Below are 17,329 nucleotides of genomic sequence, written 5' to 3'. Positions count from 1 at the left end.
AAAAGGGATTCTACATTCAAAATAAAGCAAGGTGAGCTATTAATATTTTTAAAGAAAAATAAACAAAATGTTTGCAGTAGTAAAAGAGATTTGAATGGGACATAGGTAAGAACTTCTTAAGCAAGGTGATCCCTATTCCTGGGAAAGACATCTTCAGAAAGTATACAACACCTCTGGAATTCTTAGAAAACAGGATACATCAGCTGGGCATGGTAGCTCACGCCTGTAATCCCAGCACTTTGGAAGGCCAAAGCGGGCGGATCACCTGAGGTCAGGAGTTTGAGACCAGCCTGGCCAATATGGCAAAACCCCACCTCTACTAAAAATACAAAAATTAGCTGGGCGTGGTGGTGGGGGCCTGTAATCCCAGCTACTCAGGAGGCTGAGGCAGGAGAATCACTTGAACCAGGAGGCGGAGGTCACAGTGAGCCAAGATCGCGCCATTGCACTCCAGCTTGGGCGACAAGAGCAAAACTTTGTCTCAAAACAAACAAACAAACAAAACACTACAACAAAAAGGAAACAGGATACATTTTCCTTTTATTTTTAAAATAGATTTATCGAGGCATAACTGGCATACAACACAGTGCATATATTGGAAGTATACAATCTGATAAATTTTCGCATATACATATACCTGATGAAGTGCAATTAATCAATTTGTTCTTTCATGGATCATGCTTTCACTGTCTTATTTAAGAAATCTTTTCCAATCTCAAGATGAGAAGATTTTATGTTTTCCTCTAAAAATATTATGGTTTAATCATTTTATTTGGGTGTATGTACCGTTTTGAGTTATTTTGTATATAGTATAAGCAATGACTCAAAGTTCATTTATTTTTCATATGAATATGAAATTTCCCAGAACCGTATATTAAGAAGACTATCCTTTTTAACGATTTTTTTTACCTTTGCAAAAATCAGTTGTCCAAATATGAGTGAGTCTATTTCTGGATTCTTTATTCTGTCCATCAACCTATTTTTGTATCTTGTTGCCAAAATCACATTGTAGTAATATAGTTGTTTATGTATAGTATCCAAAATAATACACAAAACATTATAAATAATCATTCAAAAGTTTATAACTATAAGATTAATATGCAGAAATGCATTCCTTTATTCTAGCACCACTCCAAGAGTGAAAAAAATCACGTAAAAAAGTAATTTCCAATAGCAACAAAACTACAAAGTACATAAGAACATCTAATACAATATATTTAAGAGTTTTAAAGGGAACCTTATAAAACTTCATTGGGAGATTTAAAAGACCTACTTAAGTGGGTGTATGTGTGATATTTTAAATGGGAAAACTTGATAAAATGAAGACAGCAATGTTGTCAAATTAATCTATAAACTCCCATCCAAAATCTCAAAGGGTTTTTCATAGAACTTATCAGAATGATCTTAAAACCTAAATGAAAAAAATAAAGACAAAAACCTGCAAAACATGTTGAATTGTTTATTAGGATGTAGTATCCCTACTACTAGGTATCAATACTTACTACAAATGTATAATAATTAAATCGATATGGCAGTGGCATAGAGAAAAATGAACTAATAAATAGAGTGTGGAAACAGGACCACATGTAAGTTAAAGCATGGTACATAATCAAACTGGCGTTAAAAATCACAAGGAAAGAATGGCCAACTATAAAAAGTATTCAGGCAAAAGATAATATTCGGGGAATGATATATTTGGCCTTTCTCTTATATCATACACAAATATATATCTGGCTGGATTAATTATCTAAACAGAAGAGTAATGATGTTGAATAAAACACAGAATTTCTCAATACATTGAAGTAGAAGGAGGTTTCTTAAACAAGGCACAAAAAGGACAAGCCAGAAAAAAAAACAAACTTTGTCAAATGTGATTGCATGCATATTCTTAATTTCTTTGTAGGAAACACACACACACGTGCACACACACACACACTAAACAAAGTGTTTATATAAGGCAAAAACTGGGCAGATACCTGAAATATACATATATATATATATAGCTAATAGAAGTTTTGCTTTTGGAATACATGGAGAACCATGTATCACTAAGAAAACAATAAACAGTCTATTTGAAAAGTGTGCAAAAGATGTGAATGAGCAATTTGCTCAAGTATCCAATAAACATAAAAAAGATGTTTGACATTATTAGCAATTAATGACTTCCAGAGCAGCAACATATAAAGTGGAAGAAATAAGCCGAAGAACAGGAAAAGATGTCTATGAGCTGAAAATAACTGATTGTGAATTTTAGGGAAGCTTGAATACCACCATCAGTAGAGTCAATGTTAATAAATTCTAAACTATCACTGTTAATGGCCTCATAATGTTTTTCCTTATATGCTGGTAAGGGCTGGACAAACTCTACTTATACATGTAGAGTTCATGAGTGAAAATTAAAACTATTATCAGGACCATTTTCAAAATAAGAAATAACATTAAAAATATTTGTAATGATAAAGCCATCCAAATGCCCCCGTCCTACTGATGAAAGCAAGGAAGGACACTACCTTTGCTGAATATCTACAATCAGCTTGGCATGATTCCTGCTTTCCTACTTGTCTATAAGAAACTAATCTTCCTATAAGCCTCTTATATAATAACAATCACATTTTAATCACATTTTAATAAGATTGACTCATCATTTTCTCTGAAGTTATGTTGTCTTATAAATGAAAAACTTGCATTTTACTTCATAATATCTGTTAACTTAAAAAATGCTTGTATTTGCTATTGGCATAAAAGTTAGTCTTACAAACAGGCTGATAGATAAACCCCAATGGAATCTGAAGCTTAAGGAACACCAGCTCAGAGACACCAGAGGACATGGCTAAAGTGAGTAAAAGATAAATGAACCCATCCTTTCAGAGCTCATGTCCATTTTCCCAGGTTCAAGTTCTCAGAGGGGTGCATAGCATGGCTGGCATTTCCTCAGTTGTCTTTTTCGGCGGAGAAACGGTTCAGTCTCTCCTCTCTAACCCAGCTCCTCCATGGTGCTTACCTCCTGATCCCTGGGGCGATCAGCAAACCGGGTCTGCCACCTTCTCTTCAGAGAGCTTAACTAACAGAGGGCTCAGGAGAGCATGCCCAAATAACCTACGTGACTTTCAAAGCTACAAAGACTCTGACACTTCTGAACAGCTTCACACGTACCCCTAATAAACACTTCCCGTCACCCGCAGGCCCAGTGTGGGTAGGAGTGACAACTGGAGCTCTCATTGGCTGAGCTGGTTTGGGTTCTCACTAGCAGCCACAGAAGAAAATTTCTATAGAAACTTGTATCTGAGTCATGCCACATAGTTACACTGATTGGAAACAGAAAGTGGCTAGGAAACTGTAAAAAATGACCGAAGATGACTTAGTGATACGCTTTGTGACTAAGGGGCCTGGTGATGACATTTTTTCTGGTATAAACAAGCACACTGATCTCAGAGGGTATCTACAAGCATTGCCAGTATGCCAGTGCAGCTTCTTGTCTTCAAAGCATAAGAGAATCTGGAAATGAGACCAAAGTGAAAGTACAGACATTCTATTGTGGAGCAAAAGCAAGGATACCCTCAAGGGACGAGTGCAGGCACTCAAAGATTGAGTCACAGGCAATGTGGTTCATGTACTACATGAATAAGCACAATGAAGGTATGGGGTACTCTATGATAAAGAGGAAGGCTTTTCTGGGAAATGGGCGGGCAATTCCCAGAATCGGGGTGCCACCCTTTTCTTGACTAAAGATGGTTAATCCAGAACTGTCATGGCGTCAGGTGCATGATGGGAGTGGGAATTCCCCCATGGAAGTTTTATGATATTAAGGCACAATGAAGCTAAGGGTCAGCAGTCAGCCAAGTTTTCGACCATCTTGGCTTTAACCAGTTGCAGCCGGTTTCTTCTGTGTTACATTCTCATCTGTGCCTAAGTAGGAAGTTTGCAATCTGTTTTCGTTGTCATAGCCTGTTGTAACAGTTCCTGTCTACTAGTGGGGCAGTCCCTCTGCTAACCATTTTGACCCCATTTTTATTGCTTGTAGCCACATGCAAGTAATCGTGCCTCATTCCCTCACTGACTGCTTGCCTCAAAAGCATATATACAGTCTTTCTTCCTAACCAGGCTCCTAACCCTAAACTCAGAGCTTGAGGGCTTGATTCTAGTCTGCAATTTACTTGAGGTTTTCCTTTTTTATTCATTGAATTAACAATTATGCACTGAACATCTAATACGATGTATTAGATTCTGAGAATATAAAAGTTAGTAAGACAAAGTTCCAGATGTTCAGCAGCTCTGCCAAGTCATGGAAACAGACATGTAATTTAATAATCACAATAGGACATAATGATAAGTGTTATAATTAAAGCATGCTCAAGATGCGATGGGAGCAGAGGAAGAGCACCTAACCATGCCCACGTAATCAGCCCAGAGCTGCAGGACCTCCTTCACTTTCTGCTGCAAGGCTTGTTTCTACACTTTTGCCAGCTGTCAGCTCAAATAGCACCTTATCTGTGGGGCCTCTCTGACCAGCATGTTCTCTACCTCTTCACCGCATTATTTTTTCCCACACGTGTTACTGACCACCATCTGACATACTGCACATGTCATTTGTTTGTTTATTCTCTGGCTCATGCTCCTAAAATGTAACACACATGAGGGAAGAGATTTCTGCCCACTGGCTCACTGCATCCACTTCACCTGATACAGTGCCAGGCATAGAGAAAGTGTTCAAAAAATATTTGTTGAATGAGTGAATGCATGAGTGAGTGGATCACACAAGGCAAAAGAACACCAAAGAGAACAATATGTAAGAATTAAAAAAGCCTGCGAAGTGTATGAATTTGGTAACCTACTGAGTAAATGAGAAAAAGCTCCCTGTTGAGGGAGAACCCAACAAGCACCACCCCGGAGAGGCATAGTGATTTGAGGCTTCAAGTCCTGTAAAAGGTGAGTTAAGTGATTAAACTGGGGAGTGGTCTCAATGAGGAGCAGGTACACTGCCGCACCCAGGGCAGACAGACAAGTGCTCATCCTTCAGCTTTGTTTTACCAAGAAATTTGATCAGAGAGATACCCGACTGGGTGACAAGACACAGAAAGGAAAGGAAGCAACCGTGCTGAAAAGGGAAGTTTGTTAATAGTCTCACAGAGAAAAGTGGGATCCCCAAGCCCTTTCCCCACTGACTCCTAGAGTACTGACAGCAAGGTTTACGCCATAAGCAGAAGACTGGAGGATCCCACTGTAGCGACTGGCCCAAGAGGGGAAAAACTCCCACCGTTACTGACATTTTGAGTTTTTCCAGCATGAAGACTCAGGCCCTTTCGTGCTAATCCTATAATTAAACTAACTCATAAATAAACCAGGCCAACACAAAAAGAGTTCAATTCAGTTTTGTGTGTATATATGTATAGATATTTCTTTCTTAAATATGAGTAAACAGATATAAATAACATTCAGAAAAGCCTCCAACTTAAAAAAAAAAAAAAAAACAGAAAACAAATCAGAAGAAGGAACTTAAACAAGGACAAAGCAGAGGGTAGAAGAAGAAATATATATGTGAGAGATAAGAAAAGACATTGCATCCATGAAACAAAAAGACAGTGCTGATACTTGTAAAAAATGAACAAATTAACAGGAGAGATTTTATAAATATATTATCTAAATGTGATAGCAGAAAAGTTTTAAGGCTAATAGGGTGATAAAGTTGAAGAGCTCTTTCTAAAAGTATACCTAGAAAACAATAAAATGGAAAAACAGAAGAGAAAAGATAAGAGATATACAGGTTTATGCCAGGATGAATAATAACCAGCTAATAAGCATTTAAACAAGAGTGAGTGGAGAAAAAAGAAAGTTATCAAATAAATATCGAATGTGATGAATGAGAAAGAACACACACAAAAGCATGTCATTTCGCATTTTTTTTCCAGTTTTTTTTTTTTTTAGTAGACTTTGTTTTTTAAATCAGTTTTAGGCTCACAGTAAAACTGAGCTGCAGGCACAGGTTTGCATATACCCCTTTCCCTCACACATGCACAGCCTCCCCATTATCAACGTTTCCACCAGGGTAGACCCTGCATGGACACATCATTATCACCCAGACTCCACAGTTTACATTAGGGTACACTTGGTGTTGTACATTCTGTGGGTTTGGACAAATGTATAATGGGTATCCACCATTATAGTATCATACAGGGTGGTTTCACTGCCCTAAAATCCTCTGTGCTCTGTCTAGTCATCTCTCCCCACAAATCCTGGCAACCACCCACTGATCTTTTTACTGTCTCCATAGTATTGCTGTTTCCGGAATTTCATATAGTTGAAGTCATACAGTATATAGCCTTTTCAGACTTTCACTTAGTAATCTGCATTTAAGATTCCTCCATGGGTGTTCGTGGCTTGATGGCTCATTTCTTTTTAGCATTAAAAAATATTCCATTGTCTCCATTTCTCTCAGTTTATCCATTCATATACTGAAGAACATGTTAGTTGCTTCCAAGTTTTTGCAATTATGAATAAACCTTCTATAAATATCTGTGGCATGTTTTTATGTGGACTTAATTTTTCAACTTTGGGTAAATATCAAGGAATGCAATTGCTGTACTGTATAATAACATATAATAAGAGTATGTTTAGTCTTGTAAGAAACCACTAACTGGTTTTTTATACATTGATTTGGTCAAAAAATGTTTATGGGCAAACGGAAGGTATCTAATAAGTACTGCATTGAACAGTTTTAAGAATAAGGAGAAAATCTATGACTCTGAAGACTTTTATATCTTGTCCACAGATTTCTTAAAAAGGTATGCTTTAGAAATAGATCATATAAAGAATTGTTCAGACTTGTTTAGTGATGCCTCAATTTCAGAACTTTTGTAAAGAAATCACAAGTAAAAGCAAACACCTCAAGGCAATTAAATGTTAATTTTTAAAAATGTATCTAAACAGTGATTTCCACACTTTAGCATGCATCAGAACTTCCTGGGGGAAGCTTGTGAAAATGCAGATTTTAGGCCTCACCCCCAGCATTTCTGACAAGTTCCTGGGTGATTCTGCTGTTGTTGGTCTTGGCACAACACTTAGAGAACCACTGCTTTAATATCTAATCTCTGGCATTTAAACTAATAAGCAATGTCCATATGCCTTTGCATTTTCTAATAGTAAATAAACAAAAGAACAGTTCTGATATGCCTTCAATAACAAACTTTAAATCTTTAGACTCTTGAAATGTTCTACTTAAATGGAATAGAACCTATAACTTATTCATCTTGGCTCACAATGATTCCCATGAGTTCAAAAGACAGAGCCACAGGACAGTCTAATACCAGATAATCTATGACTTCATGAAAGCATTTGTTCACAAAATACATAGCTATTAGGGTACAGGGACGACCTTGCTTTTATCTTCTCCATGCATCTTCTCTATAGAAAATTCAATAAGAAATTATGAAGATTTTTATACTCAGAATGAGAACTCAACTTATCATGAATGTACACATAAACATCACAATGAACCATCATACTCAAGCCTCAGATTCAGGAACTTCTTAATCAGGGCAACAGTAATATTCCATAAAACGTATTTGCCCCATTCATTCTAATCACATACTATAATGAAAGAAATCCTGTTATTTGTGTGAATAAAATACCTTGCAATATAGGACTAATGTCTTTGTAAAAGGTATCAGCAAATAAATCAAATCTGTTGACCTGGGTCTGATTATAATGAAATGCTTGCATCAAATAAAAATCTTTGGAAGTCAAGTTGCAAACTTTCTAAATTTCCAAAAGTAGATAACCTGAAATAATGCTTGTCAGGAGACATGATAATCTGTAGGACCTCAGTCATCACATCCAATTTGGGAAATGCTTCAGAGCCCCTCTGACTGCAGAATAATTTTATTAATTACATTGGTACTGCAGAAGTCAAAATCCAGAGGCTCCTCAGGCTCTCGAGTATTGATTTGCAGACTGTCACCGTTCCTCCGTCTTCCAAAAATAGCATCTAAGGGTCACCATAACCTTGGTAATACATTCAAAGTGCAGTTAAAATCCCTGGCATAGGATTTGATCCAAAAATAAACAGTCTAAAAGGACAATTAAGTTAATTTGAAAAGTAACAGACTCTTCCTGACATGTAAACTCTTAAAACACTCCAGCCTTTGCAGTGTGGCCCAGACGCTAGAGAGCCCTTCCTAGCCAAGTCCCTGGAGAAGTAAGCTCCAGCTCCCTGAAAACAGGAGGAAGTGGAGCAGCTCCTGCCACTCTTAATTTTTGTTTTCAATTTCATTGATTTCGGCTCTAATTTTTTAAAACTGTATTTTCTTATGCTTACTTTGCATTTAATTTACTCTTATTTTTCTAGTTTCTTAATATGGGAGCTTAGATGATTGATTTTTAGGTCTTTCTTTTTTTCTAGCAACATGCTTTTAAAATTACAAAACACCAAGGAGAGAGAAGATCCTAAAAGCTTCCTGAGAAAGAATAGATCATATCTGAGGATTAGGAATGAGAATAGAATTGGCATTCTTGACAGCCACACTAGAAGCTACAAGAGAGTGGAGCAATTCCTTTAACATTTGAGGAAAACAATTTTCAGCCTAGTCTTCTATACCTAGCTGATAATTATAATTACATGTACATGTAAGGAAGGAACAAAATTATTCAGGAATCTCCATGTCTTAGTTTGTTTGGGCCTCTATAACAAAAACACTATAGACTAAGTGGCTCATAAACAACAATTTATATACACATTTATTTCTCACAATTCTGGAGGCTGGGAAGTCCAAGATCAACATACCAGCATATTCAGTATCTGGTGAAGACTTGCTTCCTGGTTCACAGGGAGCCATCTTTTTTCTTTTCTTTTTCTTAGAGGCAAGGTCTTGCCATGTTGCCAAAGCTGGGCTCTAACTCCTGGACAGCAGGTGTGCGCCACCACACCTACCAAGATGACGGCTTTTTGCTGTGTCCTCACACAGCAGAAGAGATGAAAGTGCTCCCTGGGCACTATCCCACGTAGTATAAGAGTACTAATCCTACTCACGAAGTCCATACCCTCAAGATCTAATCACCTCCCCAAAGCCCCACCTCCTAATATCATCACATTAGGGGTTAAAATGTTAACATATGAATTTTGGCGGTAACACAAACATTCAGTCAACAAGGATGATGTCACCCCAGGAAAATGGTGACCAGAAGCCCTTGAACTTTGACTTGTACAGAGCTAGACTGAAACTTGTTCAAAGCAGGGGGACAGAAAGCTCAAAAAAGAATATTTCCTAAGGAAAAAGTGTGTGAAATATAAGTGTTGCAGGTAGTGGGTGGTTGCAGAGAAATTACCTGAATTTATTTTGAGAGAAATTTTACTATTTTGGATTTCTTAAAATAATTAGCAATAAGCACATCAAGATGGAATAAATTATTAAAGATGTGTCACTGACTTCAGAAAAAAATAAAGATGCATAAAGAAGGAATCTAACCATACTACATGGCTTAACGATTAGTTTTATCTAGAGAGTTATGGTAATTTAAAACACCAAACAATGATTTAATCAACAATTGTGAAATGACCATATTGGGAAAGTAGGAAGAGAGACAATGCACATGTATTGGTAAGATGTAGGGTTCCAACAATGTAAGAAAAGAGGTGTAAGAAAACCAAATTTGTATCTTCTATTGCAGCAAATCAATAGATAATGGAGTGGCTAAAATTGAAAACTAGGAAGATAACATATTATTATGAAAGGTTAAAAAACGTTGCCTCGAGTGAGTGGGAATTGGGAGTGGGAAGGTACGAGGCAGGGGACTACTCTTTTATTATCATCCTTGTAATATTGTTGAATTTCAATCAATAGTAATATAATAATTGAATGAAAATAAATTTAAAACATAAATAGCTCTACTAAATGCTCACTGAAGTATCTTCCTATTCTAAGGCTCTATATTCTATACCATTTAGCTCTACTAAATTTTAGCTCTACTAAATGCTCACCAAAGTATCTTCCTATTCTAAGGCTCTATATTCTATACCATCCTAAGGATCTATATTCTACACTATTAATCCAAATATGATCTATGATAAAATATAATAATATTTCAGAAATAGAATTCATTACTTCCAGCTAAGTGAATTTGGAAAGGTCCAATTAAAGAAAATAACGCACTTGGACGATTCCTATTAGAAGGAATAAGAGTTTTAACATATGGAAATACAAAGAGTGGAATTCTAGGCCAATGGAATTGAACAGTCAATACTTATGGACCACCTATATATAACCAATTATTGATGCGTTCTCTAGAGTCCCTGATTGCCTCTGGCACAGAGAGCTAACCTTTACCACTCAGCCAGTCAGCCAATAAGTGAGAGGTCTTTTTCACAGGTTATCTCATGTAACCCTACCACTCTATGTGGTAAAAATATTAACTGCAACCCATAAGTGAGGGAACAGAATTTAAAGAAGTTAAGTCATTTGCTCTAGAGTACCCTGCTAGTATGTGGTATAGTCAGAATTTAAACCCAATTATTTTCTAAAATTCCAATTCTCTTTCCATCACTCTGCCCTGTTTTTGGCATATTTGTACATAATTTATATATTCTATATAATGTGATCAAATGAAAAAAACCCTGGAGAGTCAGGGCCTTCCCTCTTCCAAGCCCTTATTTCTGGTTCTTGCTTACCACATCCTTCCCTTCTCCTTTCACACAGCTCAAAACACAGCTAGACTTTCTATTGGAGAGAAAGCAACTATCTTGAATTGCTCAAGATTCCTACTGCAAACAACATAAGCTATTTTTGATAGTTTAAGGAAACAGAAACTTTATTAAAAATATTAAACCCAGGCCAGGCACGGTGCCTTATGCCTGTAATCCCAGCGCTTTGGGAGGCCAAGGCGAGGGGATCACTTGAAGCGAGGAGTTCAAGGCCAGCCTGAGCAACAAACAGCGACCTTGTCTCTCCAAAGAATTTTAAAAATTAGCAGGGCGTGGTGACACACGCCTGTAGTCCCAATTACTTGGGAGGTTGAGGCAGGAGGATCACTTGATTGTCTAGGAGTTTGAGGCTGCAGTGAGCTGTGATCACACCACTACACTCCAGCCCGAGTGACAGAGCAAAACCCTGTCTGAAATACACACACACACACACACACACTCCTCAGAGATCATTGGAGAATCTGAAGGACTGAAGGAACAAAGTCAAGACTAAACTCACAGAATAAAAGAAAAACAAAAAACAAAACTGTGTTTCCCACACCTTCTCCCTCCACCGACATACACACACACCAAACCAGGCAACAAAACTATTCTGAATAAGTTCACTGTTTCTGTTCCATAAACATATAATGCCAAGACCTGACAACACTGCAATTGCTCAATCTACAGTACAACTGCCACTTCCGTATGTACTTTGCAATTGCTGCTATTGCCTAAAACCCAGATGTCTCTGAAGCCAGCCGCATCAGCAAGATGGAAACTCCATGGAGAGCCAGGTTCTCATGTTGATGACTTCTAAATCAAGCCCCCCTTGGAAGCATCTGACAGGGCAAGCCTAGGTCACCTGTGTCCATCTGGGTTGCAAGAAAAAGAAACTGAGAATTTGACTCCTGTCTTCTGCGTTGGGGACATGAGAATTATTACATGTGAATTATTTAAAAGATTCTGGGAAGGCACAAATGTGACACATGGCCACTAAAAACTCATTCAAGAGAGAGAAGGATTCCAGAATTACTCCCAGATTTCTGGCTCCGGAAAGTAGGTAAATGATAGTGTCATTACAGAGACAGGGAGCACCCAAGGAGGAGCAGGTCAAAGTAAGTGAGGAAAATGTGGGTTTAGCGCTGGAGGTGTTGCGTTTGAAGTGCCCATGAGATATGTAAATGGGGATGTTTAATTGAATATATGAGCCTGGAGCTTAGATAAAAGGTCAGAACTCCAGACAGTAACGTGGGCAGCATCCAAATACAGATGGCAGCCGATACTGCAGAACAGGATGAGACCGTCAGGAGAGGCCACCATGAATGAGAAGGGGGCAGGCCTCCAAGCCACGTAGAGCTCAGACAGCAAGTGATTGGGCTAAAGAGGAAGAGTCAAGAAGGAAGACTTACAAAGAAAGGTCAGAGCAGTAGAGAAAAGAAGCCAGACCTGGTGGAGTGCTGGAAGGCAAGGCAAAGAGTATTTCAAGGAAGACGACACTCAGTGGTGTACTGTGTACTTGAGTATTGCTAAGAGAGTAGATCTTAAATGTTCTCTCTCTCTCACACACACACACACACACACACACACACAATATGTGAGGTGGCAGACATGTTTATTAGCTTGATTATAGGATCATTTCACAATGTACACAAATATCAAAACATCACATTGTATACTACAAATACATACAATTTTTATTTGTTGATTATACCTCAATAAAGCTGGCAGTGGAGTGTGAGGGGAAAGAAGGATAGGGCTCAGATCTAGCAAATCCTGTTTCAGATCTAGGAAATATCCAACAGATAATTATTTGCTTCCACCAGATTTTACCCATCATTCTATGATGTTTAATTTGGTTTCCTCTACTTATATTTGATCTCAATGTACTGAAACAGGGAGCAGGTAAAAAGACAACAAGGGTGAGGCAAAAATATTAATAAAAGCCAGACAATAGATCCTAAAGCTCTTCCAGCTTCTGAACCACTTATCTTTGTCCTCATTGTCAGTATCTCTCCTCTTTCCACCTCGTAAACATGGATGCTTTGTTTGTGACATGAGGCTGTCTCTGCTTTCCTTTTGGCCAGCTCATCAGAGAGCTCTGGGGCCAGGCCTTTCCTGGCCTCCCTCTGCCCACATACACTAGGCTCCAGGAGAATCTGAACATACCTCACCCTCTACTTCATCCTCCTCCCCCATCTGGCTAATTCCTACTCACCTCCAGGTCTTTCTTTATATCTCACTTTCTCCAAAACTATTGTCAAATCCTGCAAGCCCAAGTCTGAGTTAAGTGCTCCTGTTGTTTATTTTTCCATCATCTCCAGGACATTCCATCACACCAAAAGTGGAAAGAAGTAAACTCACACGCTCGGGCACCATACCCGTGCAGGTTAAAATCCCTGCTCCACCCACTTGTGTGGTCTTGAGCAGGTCTCTTAATCTACTGAAGGCTGACAGTCCCTAATCCTAGAAGGTGTTGTGAAAATTAAGAATTTACACATTTAAAACACTAAGCAAAGTAACTGAAAGATAGAAAGAACTCAGTAAACTCTATCCGTTATTATTATGACTATCAATATATTGTTTTATGAGGTCTAATGTCTTGTCTGCCTTTTTCAGGGAAGTGTATAAACTCCTTGTGGGCAGAAACTGAATCTGTATAAAATAATTACAAACTCGAATCACCAAGACTCACCACCTTAAAACTCCAAGTGTACATTTAAAACTTTGTACTACACATTTTTATTTAAATGCATAATGAAAAATTCAACCTTTACATATCCTAAATCATTGATTGTCTTAGGACTCTAAGTACTTTCTCATTCTTACTTCCCTTTTACTGTTAACGGAACCACAACTCTCCCACTGACGTAGGCTCCCAACCCAACAGTCTCTACTTCTTCCCTTTTCCTTGACCCCTACACTACTCAATGTCTTTTATATGGACAATTCTAGTGATAGGGCTGAGTCAGGGGAGATGGTAAGGATGATGGCAGTCAGGTGAGGTTGCAATAAAAAAAAAAAACAATGATCACCATGGCTGAGACTAAGGTAACATTTAAATGTCAGTGGAAGGAACCATATTTGTGCTGAACTGTGGAAGCATACCTGAAGACAAGGATGGGGGGATCAGGAGGATGATTCTGGTATTTACAGCCCAACATTTATATTAATCAATTATTAATAAATTCTTAAGAACCTATGATGCCATCTGTATGTTATAAAAAGCAATGCCAGGCTTTTCCTTTATTCTGGAAAGTTTTTGTTTTTGTTTTTGTTTTTTTTTTGAGATGGAGTCTTGCTCTGTCACCCAGGCTGGAATGCAGTGGCGCGATCTCGGCTCACTGCAAATTCTGCCTCCTAGGTTTAAGCACTTCTCCTGTCTCAGCCTCCCGAGTAGCTTGGATTACAGGTGCCCACCACCATGCCCAGCTAATTTTTGTATTTTTAATAGAGATGGGGTTTCACCATGTTGGCCAAGCTGGTCTTGAACTCCTGACCTCAAGTGATCCACCTGCCTCGGCCTCCCAAAGTGCTGGGATTACAGTCGTAAGCCACCACGCTGCCCAAGTCTATTTTTTAAATATAATAGTGATAAATGGCAGAGTTTGGTAGATTTCTGCATTGCCAGAGTGATCCTTTGATCCCTAAGTTTTTTTGCATAATTAAAAAATTTTCAGTTTATTCTTACTTCTTTCCTGTTTCTCATTTAACAAAGTAGATAAAGGGAAATTACAAAATAGTGGAAAGACTTAATGCAACTGGTGATAAGTTGGGTCTCTAGGTGGAACATCGGGTGGACAGAAAAAGAGGAAGAGGCATAGATGAGGTACGGGATAATTTTGATGTTATCAGGCCTGCTTGAGGTCTGAGGGTGACTGAAGTGCCTCTGGAAAATGACTTTGAGGTGTGTCACAAAAGTTGTGTCTCTGACACTTGGATCCTACATCTTCCTGAACATGTGGCCAAGATGTTTTTTCAATAAAAAAACATGCCTTAGAACCATGAGAGGAAGGAATGCCAGGATTCAGGAGCTGCATGACTCAGCTGGGCCTGATGTTTGCTGCTTCATAATGTCAAGGGCATGACTTACAGCTTCAGTCTGGTTTTCCCCAATTCAATATCAAAACATATGCCTCAACAGAGGCAAATGATGTTCCTCCACCAAGCCCCATCTTCAATGAAACTGCAGTATCTAAATAACTGCAGCTTTTTCTTTCTATGTATTGATGTCTGATATGATTTAAATATTTGTCTCCTTCAAAACTTGCATTGAAATTTAATCCCTGATGTGGTAAGATTGAGAGGTGGGGTCTTGAAGAGGTGATGGGTCATGAGGGCTCTGCTCTCATGAATGGATTAATGGCTTAATGGACTAATGGCTTATGATGGGAGTGGGACTTGTGGCTTTAAAAGAAGAGGAAGAGAGACCTAAGCTAGCTCACTAAGCTGCCTGGGGTGATGCTCTCTGCTGCCTGGGGACTCTGCAGAGTTCCCACAAGCAAGAAGGCCCTCACCAGATAGCCTCCTCAACCTTGGACTTCTCAGCCTCCAGAACTGTAAAAAATAAATTTCATTTCATTATAAATTACCCAGTTTCAGGTATTCTGTTATAAGCAACACAAAATGGACTGCAACAATGACTAAGAGCAGCTGTATTCACGGGTATCTCCATATTCACACTTTAACTTAGTTCATCACCAAACCCATTACATCTTCTTGCCTTCCTTTATCCTTTATTCAAAGAAAACACTGACTAGTTTCTTAAGAAAACTTGGTTAAGGACTGTCATTTGTATGAGATGGAAAATGTGTCTGTAGCCCGGGAGACCATTTCTGGCATGAGAGACCAGCTGTGAGCCCGGGAGACCATTTCTGGCATGAGAGACCAGCTGTGAGCTTCTGACCTAGGTGCTTACAAGCATTATTTCAATTTAATATTCCAAACAATCCTGCAAAGTGAGTACTGTTGTTATTCTTATTTTATAGATGAGAAAATGGAGGCTTAGCAGTGTCGTGTGAATGGACCAAGGTCATACAATTAGTGGATGGTAGAAATAAGATTTGAACGTCACCTGGCATAACCAAAGCACATCCTCCTAAGCACTACAAAACACTGCCTCCTGGTGGCAAAATGAAGAAGTTCAACTCCATAACCAAAAGGATAAAAACCACAGTAGATCAGGAAATAGAAGCACAGGAAGTAGACATACAGCATGTCACTTGCTTGAAGAAGCCCTTGTGTTGGATTGTTTGTTCAACCCCCTTACCTACAGGCTCCCCTGCTTAGTTTCACTATCTGGTTCTTCCTTAAGAAGTTTCTTTCCTAGTTTCACTTTTTTACTCTCAGGATAGCTGAATGCAAAACGAAACAAGCAAACAAAAGAAAAAAAAAAAAACAGGATCACTCTGCTTAGTTCTTTAAATTATGTACCAGTCAAAACAAAAATGGCCACTCAAAACATGTACCCTGACTCCCAGAATCACATGATCACAAGAATATACACATGATTTTCTATGACAAAGTTATTCTTCTAGGCTTTCCATAAATCACTGCTCTTTCATCTCTGCCCTGCCTATTCTCTTGGTTTTTAGTTTTAGTTCAGTAACTACTTGTTTTCAGTAACTGGACTGAAGGCTGTTCCATCTAGATCCCTCAACCCGGCAACCAAAGTGCCTATTCTCCCAGCTGCTAGAAGTGTTACAGCTGACACCTGACTCTGTGTTCCAGGACTGCCCTATGCTGAAGGGAACTGCCTTCCCCAAAGTTGCATCCTTCTGTGGAGAAAGCCTGAAACCAAAGATTGGTCTATGAGGAGGTTCAAGGTCACAGCCTTCTTGCCTCACTTAGGCATAACTAGAGGCCATCCCAGTTCTAGGGTTCGCAGGGGAATTGGCTGCAGCCCTCATTACAATTTAACTTCTCCCTCTGCCCAACCCATTTTCCCTCTCTCCTTTATAGGTGTTACCAAGAGCACCCACTAATAAACTTCTTGCAGGCAAATCTAACAGTCTGTTTCTTGGGGACCCAACATAAGATGACATTTCAACTCTTAACTTCAGTCATATTCACAATTACTGTCACTTTAAATAAAGTGCAGGAATGCAGTGTAAAGATACATACACCAGAAAAGGATGTGAGTATAATGTGCAAAAATATACCACAAGGTAAAAATAATACATGAATTTAAAGTCTATGAATCAGTCTCTCTCGCATGCTGCTAGAAAGTGTGTGATTGCTTCACATTTCATAATTTTGTCATTGTAATTGTCACCATGCCACTAAAATTCCATGCCTTTCAATGTTGTTTTTGTTTTTATCTCTAAATAAAAATGTTTAATTAAATGTCTTCTATGGACACTTCGGACCAAGTCCAAAACTTTACCTTAAGGTGAAAACTCTTATTATCTTTCCTACGAGGTTGTGTTTGGGAGGTTATTTGTCTGTCTTTTATTTTTTACCATGAGCTGTTTGTCTAGTCTACTGACATGGTAACTGAAGACACGGATCCCTCTGTCAGAGTCAGCATCAAACATGTGTAAGGCATGGTTTGACTCTAGGAAACCATCAGGGAAATAATTTTTGATCATTCTTTGAGTTAAAAATTGTCTTTTACATTGATGCTAAAGACTTTCCCTAAGCAACCTCTACCACATTAGC

At 38.5% G+C, this 17,329-nt stretch overlaps 1 protein-coding gene and 1 pseudogene across 18 annotated transcripts in view; both read right to left on the bottom strand.

Moving 5' to 3' along the window:
- The window catches only part of AIM2 (absent in melanoma 2), a 130,830-nt gene that overhangs the window by 17,554 nt on the left and 95,947 nt on the right, over positions 1-17,329 (bottom strand). For 8 of the 18 annotated variants that reach the window (XR_012434855.1, XR_010586395.2, XR_010586394.2 and 5 more), the window contains exon 1: positions 3,002-3,135. The exons of the other annotated variants lie outside the window; for them this stretch is intronic. The gene's annotated coding sequence lies outside the window, so the exon portion shown is untranslated. Of the gene's footprint in view, positions 1-3,001; positions 3,136-17,329 lie in introns of those variants that run through there. 18 annotated transcript variants of the gene reach the window in all.
- Positions 7,379-8,141, bottom strand: LOC141410302 (cell cycle checkpoint protein RAD1 pseudogene; annotated as a pseudogene).

The sequence above is a fragment of the Macaca fascicularis genome, chromosome 1 (assembly GCF_037993035.2).
Source record: "Macaca fascicularis isolate 582-1 chromosome 1, T2T-MFA8v1.1".
Classification (NCBI taxonomy): domain Eukaryota; kingdom Metazoa; phylum Chordata; class Mammalia; order Primates; family Cercopithecidae; genus Macaca; species Macaca fascicularis.
This window is presented reverse-complemented; position numbering and strand designations above follow the sequence as displayed.